This window comes from Triticum aestivum, unplaced genomic scaffold, assembly GCF_018294505.1.
Source record: "Triticum aestivum cultivar Chinese Spring unplaced genomic scaffold, IWGSC CS RefSeq v2.1 scaffold50172, whole genome shotgun sequence".
NCBI lineage: Eukaryota > Viridiplantae > Streptophyta > Magnoliopsida > Poales > Poaceae > Triticum > Triticum aestivum.
This window is the reverse complement of record NW_025228253.1, coordinates 33,486-43,670: the sequence shown is the minus strand read 5'-3', so window position 1 is coordinate 43,670 and position 10,185 is coordinate 33,486. Positions and strand designations below refer to the sequence as shown.

Genomic DNA, 10,185 nt, shown 5'->3' with positions numbered 1-10,185 from the left:
CAGAACGAGCCAACGGATTAATCCTCAAGGGTCTGAAGCCCCGACTGATGCGAGATCTCAAGCATGCGGCTGGAGCTTGGGTTGACGAACTCCCTTCAGTGCTTTGGGGTTTGCGAACCACGCCTAATCGGTCGACCGGAAGAACCCCCTTCTTCCTGGTCTATGGAGCAGAAGCAGTCCTTCCGAGTGATCTCCTTCACAATGCTCCTCGAATTGAACTATACAATGAAGCAGAAGCTGAGCAAGCGCGTCAAGATGCAGTCGACCTCCTAGAAGAGGAGAGGGAGATGGCTCTGATCCGCTCGACCATCTACCAGCAAGACTTGCGTCGCCTTTACGCCAGAAATGTGAGAGGTCGAGCTTTCCAGGAAGGGGATCTGGTCCTTCGAGTGGATCAGCAGAAACAACATAAGCTGGCCCCCTCCTGGGAAGGGCCCTTCATCGTCACAAAGGTTCTCCGCAATGGGGCATATCGTCTATATAACGTCGAACACAATATCGAAGAGCCCCGAGCTTGGAATGCGGATCTGCTCCGCCCGTTTTATACTTAAAGTTTTTCACTCGGAAGAGTTGTAATAAAATACTTCTGTAGTTCATGGGCTTCGAAATAATAGTGTCATAGTTCCTTCATAATTTTTGTCACTTTTTATTTTTGTCCAGTAAAATTTCCCCCCAGCGGGTGGCTTAGTCGCGAATCCGTTTCGCCTAAGTTTGTACAAATCCTACCGAGTGGTAAGCCAGACTTCCACTCGGAGGCTTAGCCGCGAATCCGTTTCGCCTAAGTAACCAAGAAATCCTACCGAGTGGCAAGCCAGACTTCCACTCGGGGGCTTAGCTGCAGTCCAGTACTCGCCTAAGATATAAGAAATCCTACCGAGTGGCAAGCCAGACTTCCACTCGGGGGCTTAGCTGCAGTCCAGTACTCGCCTAAGATATAAGAAATCCTACCGAGTGGCAAGCCAGACTTCCACTCGGGGGCTTAGCTGCAGTCCAGTACTCGCCTAAGATATAAGAAATCCTACCGAGTGGCAAGCCAGACTTCCACTCGGGGGCTTAGCTGCAGCCCAGTGCTCGCCTACGCTATTAAAAATCCTACCTAGTGGTAAGCCAGACTTCCACTTGGAGGCTTAGCTGCAGTCCAAGGACTCGCCTAAGTATAATATGTACCCGCAAGGAGGACGAGGTGCAGGTCGATTGCGACCCTCTCCTCCGAGCTACACCATAAGTATGATGTGCGTTCGCAAGGAAGACGAGGTGCAGGTCGACTGCTACCCTCTCCTCCGAGCTTCGCCACAAATACAACGGAAATCCTACCGAGTGAAGAGCAAACCTCTCACTCGGGGGCTTAGCTGCAGCCCAGTGCTCGCCTAAGGTATAAGAAATCCTACCGAGTGAAGAGCAAACCTCTCACTCGGGGGCTTAGCTGCAGCCCAGTGCTCGCCTAAGGTATAAGAAATCCTACCGAGTGAAGAGCAAACCTCTCACTCGGGGGCTTAGCTGCAGCCCAGTGCTCGCCTAAGGTATAAGAAATCCTACCGAGTGAAGAGCAAACCTCTCACTCGGGGGCTTAGCTGCAGCCCAGTGCTCGCCTAAGGTATAAGAAATCCTACCGAGTGAAGAGCAAACCTCTCACTCGGAGGCTTAGCTGCAGCCCAGTGCTCGCCTAAGGAATAAGTCGACGGCAGTCGGCATCTCGCTGTTAACCTGCAAAGGGCAATTCAAGCCAAGAGCAATCATATCCAAACATCCAATCCAAATTTAGGTCGATACCTAAAAGAACCGAGAGTGCTCAGGCACTAAGCCTGTTGAGGTTTTATCGGTTACAACTCCACTCGGCATACCGAGGCAAATTTAAAGTCAAGGAAAGTTTTTTACCCCTCCTGTAGAGGGCTGGATGGAGCAACGAACTCGTCAAGGTCAATACCATCTGCAATCCATGTAGCAGCAGCGATGAAAGTTTCCATGAAGGACCTGAAGTCGTGTTTTTTGGTGTTGGCCACTCGGAGAGCCGCTAGCTTATCTTCTCGGGCATCCTTGCAATGGACTCGCGCCAGACACAGGGCGACATCTGCGCCACACCGAGCCGAAGACTTCTTCCACTCTTGCACTCGGTTAGGGACGGCGTTCAGTCGAGTCACCAACGACTCGAGGTCATTTTGGAGTGTCTCCCCGGGCCAGAGCGTCGAGTCGATGCGGGATGTAGCAACCTTCAGTCTTGCGAGATAATCCACGACGGCAGCAACACGGGACTCCAGTCGGAAGATGTTCATGGCAGTTTCATCATTCACCGGAGAATTGACGGGGTCAAGGTTCGTCTCCAGCTGGCTGGTTTCTTCTTCAAAGTTGCGACAGAACTCTGCAAAGACAAAACCCCGAATCAAGAAAATAGTCGAATGGGAACATAACAGTTGGAAGAATTGGTCGAGTGAAGAAGATTACCTTCGAGCATAAGGAACAATTTTTTAGCAAGACCACCCAAGAAGCCTTCCAGGTCATTCTTCTTCCCGGTCATCTGGTTGATCTTTTCAGTCAGAGTAGTCTTGTCAGCTTTCAATCGATCAACATCCTTGGTGGCAATGGCCAGAGCAGCCTTCAGATTGGTGTTGTCCTGTTCGAGCTTGGTGACTGAGGTTAACTTTTCATCAGCGAGCTTGATCTTCTCAGACAGCTCAAGCTCCTTCTTCCTCTGGGCCTCCTTCACCTTGCCTGTAAATTACAGCAACGTCAGGATTGAAACAAATGAGGGGAGAAAAGAGTCGTCGAAGTCTCACCAAACATACCTTTGGTCTCCTCCTTTGCCTTCCTCAAGTTCTCCTGCACTAGCTTCAAGTCCAACTCGAGCTGAATATGCTTCTGCTCCAGTTCGGTATAGCGCGTCGCAAGATCGCAGGATTTCTACGAAGAGTCAATCGACAAAATGTCAGAGATGATCCACTTCCGAGTGAATAAAGAAAAATGATGCGTTTCTAAGACTACAGTCGAATGCAAGCATTCGACCGTAGTCTCGGGGACTACACCCAGTGGGTGCACTCAGCGTGCCCCCACTGGTCTTATTCAAGACAGAGTCGACCAGTCGACCAGCAAAAAAAAAAGAGTCGACCATTCGACCAGAACTTCTCCAGACTGTAATCAACTGCCAGCAGTCGACCACAGTCTCGGGGACTACACCCAGTGGGTGCACTCAGCATGCCCCCACTGGCCTCAGAAACCCATTCATTTCATTCGAGTGATGATCAATATTTACTTATGAAGCCTAAGACCGACTGCCAGCAGTCGACCTTAGCCTTGGGGACTACACCCAGCGGGTGCACTCAGCGTGCCCCCGCTAATACGGAGTTTTTACCAACACACCCAGTGGGTGACTGCTATGAATTCCAGAAAGAAGAAAAGTTTTGATAGCATATCCTAACAGAACAGGCGGTGGTCGACTGACCTGAACATTGCTCTGAAGGGCAGAGCTGGCGTCGTAAGCCGCTTGGCTCGCATCCCGAACGATCTTCACCTGCTCCATCATGATCCCTGCTTGACGGATCGCCTCCTTAGCAGCATTGGTCTGGTCCTCCGGGACGTGGTGCGTGGCGAAGATCGAAGGTTGCCTAGCACTCGACGAAGTGGGTCGAGCACTCGTCAGCGGCACCGCGAAGGACACGGTATGTCGAGTGCCGACCTCTCCTTCCGTCACAACGATCTCGGGCGCCGTCACATCTTGGGCTGCTTTGCCAGTAGATGCCTTCCTGCTCCTCCTAGTCTTCAATGGCTCCTCATCCTCATCATTGTCATCGGGAAGAGTGATAATGTCATTGGTTGGAGCTTCAGAAAAGAGTCAAAGTCAGAAACTATGAGTCAGTCGACTAAGAACAAGAATTAAGGATACAGTACCAGGATTTGAGGTCGCGGCGTCCTCCATCTCATGGTCCTCGGCCTTGCCGGAGGTTTCGGAAGTCGCAGCGCTGAAGTTCCAAAAAATCAGTCGACCGATTCAAATATCAACCAGAGATAAAACTTATATAGTACAAGAAGACTCAAGCAGTATGTTTACCCTGAGATGGTGGGGATGGCCACCTTCATTTTTGGCAGAGGCTTGGTTGTCCTCGACGGAGCTACTTTCGACTGCTTCGGCGCCTTCTCGGTCGGCACCAGAGAAGCGGTCCGAGGGCGTTTGGTCGACTGCGAGGCAGTCGCCACTCCCTTACCGCGCTCAGTCGAAGGGTCGTGCACAAGTTTTGACCGCCTTTCCGAGCGCGGTGGTACAACCTCTTCCTCCTCATCCTCGTCGTCATCATCCTCGTCATCATCGTCGTCGTCATCGTCGTCTTCTGCAGCGTCTGAATCCCACTCTTCCTGGCTCTCGCCCCCGCTGGCTTCCCCCTCCTCAGTCGGAGTCTGAGCGCCATTGGGCATTGAGTATAGCTCGGTAAGAGCCTGGAAATATCAAAACAGAGCTCAATCGACTAAATCACAGAGACACATTCGACAGATATACAATGGAAAGCAGAGCAAATGTACCTTGTCTGGAACGCTATTGTGGTCAAGTGGAGAAATCCTCCGGGATCCGCGAGGGTTGTCTTTGTTCCCAGTGATCGCGGCCATCCACCTTTCCACTATGGCGTCGTCGACTGCCTCCGGGTTGACGCGAGTATCGTCCTCGGTGCCGCAGTACAGCCACATACAGTGACTCCGAAACTGAAGCGGCTGAATTCTCCTCCGAAGGAAAACCTCCAAGAGATCCATGCCAGTCACACCGTCCCGAACCAGCTGTACCACGCGATCCATCAGCATCTTCACATTGGCTCTCTCTTCTGGAACCACCTTCAGAGAGGAGGGTCTGTTCACTCGACTCATGGTGAATGGAGGAAGACCACTCGACTGTCCTGGCGTCGACTCGTTCTGGCAGTAGAACCAGGTCGACTGCCAGCCCCTGACCGAATCGGGAAAAGACATAGCTGGGAAGGTGCTCTTATTCCTCAACTGGATCCCTAGGCCCCCGCACATCTGAACCACTTGGGTCTTCTCGTCACCAGGGCTTGCTTTCTTCACAGTCTAGGAGCGGCATGTGAAGATGTACTTGAACAAACCCCAATGCGGTCGGCAGCCCAAAAAGTTCTCGCACATGGACACAAACGCAGCAAGATACGAGATGGAGTTTGGAGTAAAATGATGGAGCTGGGCTCCGAAGAAATTCAGAAAACCCCGAAAGAAAACACTCGGCGGCAGCGAAAATCCTCGGTCGACATGGGTGGCCAGGAGCACGCACTCACCCTCTTCTGGCTGAGGCTGCCACTCTTGGCCAGGAAGCCTCGCGGCGCCGTGGGGGATCAACCCATCGTTGGCCATATCGAGGAGATCCTTCTCCTTGATGGTCGACTGGATCCAATCTTCCTGGACCCAGCCCTTCGGCAAGTGGGATCTCGACGAGGAGCCTCCGCGGCTGGTAGATCTCCCCTTCGCCTTCTCGGTCGCCGACGCCTTCTCCGCCGCCGACGCCTTCTTCGCACGCTCCAGCACCGCCGTCTTCTCTTTGCCCATGGCCGCCGGCGGAATGCGCAGGAGAGGAAGTAGCAGGAGCAGCAGCGCTTGCAGAGGGCGGAGACGAAGAGAGCAGAGGGGGAAGAACGGGGTACTGTGCAGAAGCCCCCGCGAGTCGCATTTATAGCATCCCTTCCGAGTGGATGACAGGTGGACCCGAACAATCTAATCATATCCCGAAACAGTTGCACTGCGCGATACGTGGCAGAAAAAGCGGCGCGGAGATCGAGGCGTCCCTGTTATGTCCCATCCGAGCGCCGCAGTCTGTTCCGCTTCGCGCGCTTCCCCAAATTTCGTATCCCGCGAGATCCGCGAGCGATAGATCGGTCTGTCAAGTGCGAGATTTCCTGTGATCCATCGCTCGGGAATGGCAAAGTAAAAGAAGGTCACTCGACTAAAGAACAAGAATGGATCGAGTCGACTGAAGAAAAGTCGCTTGTCATCAACGGAGAAGATCTTGATCCAAGACAATACTCAGCCAGTATGCAAAAGACAATCGGAAACAATGTCAACTCCTCCTTCACTCAAGCCTCAATCCATTCGGGGGCTAATGATGGATTCATGTACCTAGGGTAGGGTCATAGGCCTGACCTAAACGTCCTACCCTAGGACATTCTTAGAAGACGTCATCTTCCAGTCGACCAGAGAGGGACTCACTCGACTGGTCTGGAAGGACTCGACCATGGAAGACTCACTCGACCATGAAGACTCACTCGACCACCAGAAGGTTAGAAGGCACTCCGTAGCGCAACGGCTTGCTATTGAATAGACTTAATGATAATTAAGGCACTTATGAGGGGCGTTACCAGTAACGCCCCAGGCTTAATGTACTTTAACCTCTCCATTATGTGGGCTGGGAGGGGTCTTGGCGCACTCTATATAAGCCACCCCCCTCCACAGATAGGGGGGTTCGCACTCTTGTAATACCCATATTCATAATCCACTCGACCGCCTCAGGGCTCCGAGGCGTAGGGCTGTTACTTCTTCCGAGAAGGGCCTGAACTCGTACATCACGATCTTCACAAGTACTCCATAGCTAGGACCTCGCCTCTCCTTACCTACCCCCTATTCTACTGTCAGACTTAGAACCACGACAGCTGACGCAACCTGAATTTTCCTTTTCGCTGTCATGTTCATTCGTTTCAGATTCAATTTGATATGTGATCTGTTCATTTGCAGGGTGCTGGATTGGTAGTCCTCCAGAGTTGCTGGGAAGAAGAAGATGGGTAAGCTCCTCTTTTCAGATATGGAAATGATAAATCATATAACTGTTTGCAGATATATTTCAGTTCACCCGTAACAGATTCTGATATATTTTTCTGTATGTGACATATAACCATATTCTTATTTCACTACTAATATTACTGCCTAATTCTACATATCAGTTGTATCGCGCTACTCTGTTAATACTCTAGATTCTGGAGGACCTTCTGTTTTTAGGTTATTGTTATCTTCCAGCCTTTATCATACATTCTTCTTATCCAATTGTATTGATACCAAAAATAATTGAGAAAGCATGAAATGGAATATATTGTTTTTGATGGACTGAACTATAAGGGGAGTATTTTCTGATGGAACATGTGCTTTATCTTAGTATCAACCATCAAAGGTTTATTGCGACTGATAGAGAAGAAAAGGCATGCCATAATATCATAAGCCTGATGTAAACACAGATATTGTTCTGTTTCAGCTTCTGTAAACGCTTCGAATTCCAAAACTCTGCTACCTCTGAGTGACTATACACATGTATACATTCAGTAGAAAACTCTGCTACCTCTGAGTTATATTGATAATGCGCGTAATTGGTAGTAGCTCTGCCTAGGGTGGATGCTTGCTACTGACTGGGGGCAGCAACAGTGTGCATTCGTGCTGGCTCTTCCTCCCCCAATTACAATTTACAGTGGTTGAAATTGGGGGAACCTGGGCTGCTTTTGCTGTTGGTTGGGAGGACGAGCTGCACCGCGCATTCGTGTTACCCCCCAACCCCCCACCCCCACCCCCATTATTTTTGTGGTTGAGCTGGGGGGACTAGACAGTGGTTTGTGTTCTGCTTTTAGATCCTGGGTACCAATGTATTTATATTTAGTATATTAAAATTGATTTTCACCTTCTCAAGTTAAATTGTTATTACTTTTAGGCACCTCCTTCGCCCAGCCGCTCATTTGGGATCCAGCTGCAGTCCTCGCCGCCACCTTCTCCTTCTCCCAGCTGGCCGCCCCCTTTCTTTGCAGCTTGACATAAAGATTAGCATGTGTGTGTGTCCTGCAGCTCGAGAGGGACAAAATAGGAGGTCACCATGAAATGTCGAAAGAGAAAGAGAGGCCGTAAGAGTGGATCATTCATTTGTCATTGGTTTCTCATCACTTATCCAATACTTTCTTTGTTGCTATCTTCTGATGATATACTGACTTGCAATATCTACATTCTCAATATGTAAATACGCAAGGGAGTGGATACCAGTATATTACTCTTTCCGTCCATATAATCAGATGGTTGTCTGTCAATTTTATAAAATTCTTTGGATTTGCTCAATATGTGTCATGTACCTAGGACCATTCACTCCAATGTGGTATGAGAACATTTATTTTCTAATTGTTCTTGGTTTGATGTCAAGGCGTACTCATTCTTGAAATCTATGTGGCTTTTTCAGAAACACTATGTTCCAAGAAGTTTATTCAAGAGAGCTGGGCATATAGGTCCGTCATGACTGGCAATGCCCTACAGGTCCGTCTCCGTCTCAATCTCGACCTCCTTGTGGACTGAAAGCTGATGCCATGTCTTTTATGTGATTTGATGCCTCTGGTTCTTCCATGATATATTTTATTTGCTGTCTTGAAGGACGGCTTGGTTGATGCAATCCGTGTATCCCTCACGGATCCACTTGGAACTCATGCTGCAGACCATCAATTAGGTGTGGTAATGACCTTCTCCTTTCCTGAGGATTTCATTTTCCTCTTCTTTTTAGTTGCTATACTGTAATGGTGTTTTATCAGTGGTGCTTTGCCTTATCTATTGCTATATATTTATCCTTTTGAATACTGTGTGACCTGCTAATTTAGACATTGTCAGTACATCTATTATTTTTTGGCTTATATCTATATTAGTTAAGATGGTTCATGTAGTTTCGTGGCATTTTTATTTTTCTTCTTCGGATCTGTTGTACTTTGTAGCTGAAATTTCATTATGTATGAATGAAAAAGAACGGGAATAAGCAGACCATGTGTATAAATATCACTAACTACTGATACTTTGCATCAGTTATCTAGAAGTAATTCATGTTGTACCCTTAGGATCAAAGTATAGGTTGTTTTCGTCCAAAGAAATGCATTATAGATTTACCAATTATGTGCTTACAATCTGAAATAGGCTAACCAGCAGAAAAATTGGTTCGATTATGATATTATTGTTCAATCCAAAGAAATGCATTATAGATTTACCAAGTATAAGTAGTATACTCTCTAGAAGTTTGGCACCGCCCATTTTTTGTCATTTAAGTGTTCTATAGTGTTATGCTCCTGTAGTAACCATTTGGTTTTGATGGCAGGATAACCATACTCAAGTCTGGTAGTGCGATGGCTCCTGTAGAACTAATCTCTGCACAATTTGTTTCAATGAGCACCCAGGTAATTCAGATGCTCCATTTGATTCTTGGACACTCTCCCTGCTGCTCATTTCACAACTACGTCTCCATCATAACTTCAAGCTGTTGTTTTCAAACAGTAAGGGAGAACGCTACTGATACAGTATATATTGGACATTGAATTGGTGCTCCATGGAGCCAGGGCACCATGATTTATACACAAATCCAAACCAAATTTGGGTATACTTTTTCTGGAAATTTTAGTTCTGGGGTATAATACCTGATTATTATAGAATTCAAGTACTCTACATCTGGGATATTGCTGTGTATATCTATTTCTGCATACCATACTGCTTGTATATAAAATCAACATATATCTGCAGTCAAACAATCATTAGAAAAAGTAACTGCAATTTGGCTTTAGTACAAATATTTCACATACATGCGCCTTAGTTCTATGTAATGCTTTGTTGTTCTCTAAGGTATCCTCCTATCTTTGATGGAAGTAGTAGCATTTTTCTGGCAGAGCTAATGGCAGTGCTGCATGTTAATCAATGTAAACCCTAGAGAATCATGTAATTAAGGATAGCCATTGTTATTGTAATCGTAGATTGATCCTAATGGGATCCCGTACATCTCGATGTAATCTTGATGATCAAGTATCGTCCAGTATATATTCATGGCAAGGCCCAACGGGCAAATCACGGCAAACAATCATGTTTAGCTCTGCTTTCTCTTGCCGTCAGCTGCCCCACGTGTGTCGCGCTCGTGGACGGCTGTTGCGTGCATCCTGATTGTGGCTTCTGATAGTTTTTTCTAATTTTATCAGTGGTGTTTCCTGACCTGTTCTATTACTTATATCTTCATGCTCCTTGACGTCAGAAAGTATTTTCTTACTTTTTTAGTTTATAGTCTATGCACCTTTGCCAGATGGAGCACCACTTTGTCTAGGTATTTATTTGTTTTAAATTCAGCATTAGTTATAAATTAGTATTCAACTTATCCCTATTTTTATTTCCTACATGAGAAGGTAGTTTCAGGGAATGATTTCTGAATTTGGCAAAACGTTGATGGCTATA

At 47.6% G+C, this 10,185-nt stretch overlaps 1 long non-coding RNA gene across 1 annotated transcript; it reads left to right on the top strand.

Annotated features, from left to right (window-relative positions):
- Window positions 1-8,071: 8,071 nt before the first annotated feature.
- On the top strand, window positions 8,072-9,503 carry LOC123173690 (uncharacterized). The gene is made up of 3 exons (XR_006486428.1): window positions 8,072-8,250; window positions 8,365-8,442; window positions 9,071-9,503. It is a non-coding gene; the product is annotated as an uncharacterized lncRNA (long non-coding RNA).
- The last annotated feature ends 682 nt before the right edge of the window (window positions 9,504-10,185 follow it).